Raw genomic sequence first — 2,500 nt, 5'->3', positions numbered from 1 at the left:
ATTTTTAAAGGAATGTCTTAAAGACACGTCCTTAGAAAACAGCAGAACTATTCCTACAAAGACACATCCTAAAAAAACCATAAATCGCCAGAGTTCACTCAATCTTATCCTAAAATAAGACCGAGAAATCACCCTAAAACAGCAAAGTAACGCCTCAAAAAACCAACTATAATCTTAGAAACCCACACGCCATTTCCAAAATTACACTCAGTAACCGACTTGTCACCTCACATATACTAGGAAACCGTCACAAGAAAGATACTCGCTTTTGTTTACGTCGTCTTAACAAAAATTCCCGTTAATCTACAGCAGATTGACGGGAATTGATTACTGCTGACAGTTACAGACTACTCGTTTAACATCTATTTATAGCTGGAAAAGTAACCGCCGCGCCAGCAGCTAGTCAGTATCTTTCAGTTTTGTTAGAACTCAGCAGTCACCCATAAAGTAATTTACATAAATTACCCGTTCTAAGTGCGAGAAGTTATTTTACTAAGTGCGAATAGTGCCTAAGTTCGTATTTTATGGACTAAGTGCGGTATTTTATCATTAAGTTCGCGTTAGAGGACCCCCCAAAATGAACATTTTCTTGCGTCTTGGGAAGAGTATTGTAGAGTGCCCCGTAAAACTTTGTGGTGTTAAGTATGATACTAAAACACACTAACTGCCCTAAGGATCCACGTCGATTTCATTCTAGGAGTCGAGATATGTTATTTTAAGTTTTTGGGATGTCATGGATGCAAATCGTTTGCTACAGGCTCAAGAACGCACTTTTTGTATACCATGTTATTTTAAGAAAATGTCCGTTTCGATGCGCTCTTCAAAAATGTTCGACTTGCGAACCATGATTTTCTGCGTCTGTGCCACGTAATTCAGCAAAAAGAGCATGTAATGGAGTGAAATGAGAGGGTGTGTCATCTCTAAAGTAAAATCTTTAAAAGAGCATAACTTAAGAACGGCTGGGAATAGGTGGCCGTTCTTTTTACCATCATGTGCGCCTAAAAAAAGTACACTATCGTGACAATCGATATCGGTCGATATGGTATAAATTGATAAAGTTATGCTCGATTATGTACGCGAAAACAGAAAAAGGGCGCTGGTGACAAAAAAAGTACTAACGATTCTGTTATTGTTTTGATATTCTGTCATCCCAGACTCTTGCGCATCTGGTGACCTATTTTTTATTCGCCAGTTCCGAGAAAAGTGTCGTTTCGATGCGTGGTGGGCCCGGGATGACAATTCGAGTTGAGTTGGAAGTTCATGTGAAGTCCTGGAAACAAGAAAAAAAGAAGATCCACGCTTCCCTAACTCAAAAAGTCATTAGAAACCGAGGGTAGCTTGTATAGAGACTTTTGTTCCTCGTGCGCTAAAACGCCGAATTAAATTTTTTATCTATACTTAACAGGAAAAAAGTTGCCTCCTTCGCGATATATAGGCAAATAAAGAATGGGTGCTATCATTTCGGGACAAAACAGGTGAAAATTTAGGTCGAAAAAAGTGTTTATAGACAAGGCATTTGAATTTAGCCAAAATCTGACTTGACCACGGGAATGCGCGCATAAAAGCACCCCTAGGGCAGTTTTTATACGGAGCAGTCTCATTTGCTTCCTGGATGTGCAGGGCCAAACATGGCCAAAAGTGGTGATTTTGGCCGTCCAAGGTGTCCATTTTCCGCGAAAATGGCGTTTTTTGGCGTCACTAAAAAAATCATTGCGAAGCAACTACTGGAGATATGCTTGTAAAACTTTGGGAGCGGTCGTGCGAACACATGCGCCAAGTTTTCTGCTAAAGTCTGCAGGCCAGATCTGCCGGGCGGCACATAAAACCGGAAAAAACCACCTAAAAAAAGAGCATGCCAAACAAAGTCTCACATTTCGCTGAATAACTTTTTATCTAGAAGAGTTAGACAAATTCTGATTGCGGGAACGGCTCCGCCGTGTGTTTTTACGTATGTCTATGTCCCGTAGATAAAAAGTACATGTTGCAAAAAAAGTACATGTTGTACATAAATCTACCTTTGATATTCGGATTCCCCGTGAAAAACTACGCCTAGGCCGCAGGGTTACAAAGACGAGTCATTGCACTTATGCCCTTTTATAGACGCTTTTAGAAATCGGCCAAAACAGTATTTATTAATTTAGACAGTGTTCCACTGACATGTCGCATGCTGCGATATGTCCACGTGAAAGAGCACCGAAAAGCACCCCTAGAACACCCTTCATACCCGTTCTAACGGTTCTCTTTCATCTTCATAATAATCAAATTAAAGAACACCATACAAAAAACAAGATCTCGTGTGTAGTGGCTCGCCAGGCATACTAAAACCAAGATGTCGTGTGGGCACATGCCAGACATCATATCTTGCGTTTGCAAACACACGCAAAGTCGGTAAACAGCTCAAAACGGGCTAAAAAGTAGACAGCACCCGGACTTCCCCGGTGGTCACCCACCCGAGTACTACCCGAGCTTGAGGCTGCTTAACTTCACAGAGCAGACGGGA

At 41.2% G+C, this 2,500-nt stretch overlaps 1 non-coding gene across 1 annotated transcript in view; it reads right to left on the bottom strand.

Annotated features, from left to right (window-relative positions):
- Positions 1-2,411: 2,411 nt before the first annotated feature.
- Positions 2,412-2,500, bottom strand: part of PITG_33183 — a 114-nt gene continuing 25 nt past the window's right edge. The window contains exon 1 of the ribosomal RNA XR_009934577.1: positions 2,412-2,500. This exon is cut by the window's right edge and continues 25 nt beyond it. This is a non-coding gene — a ribosomal RNA (8S ribosomal RNA).

This window comes from Phytophthora infestans, genomic scaffold (assembly GCF_000142945.1).
Source record: "Phytophthora infestans T30-4 supercont1.52 genomic scaffold, whole genome shotgun sequence".
In the NCBI taxonomy this organism is placed as follows: domain Eukaryota; phylum Oomycota; class Peronosporomycetes; order Peronosporales; family Peronosporaceae; genus Phytophthora; species Phytophthora infestans.
Note: the sequence above shows the minus strand (reverse complement) of the source record. Positions and strands in the feature narration are given on the sequence as shown.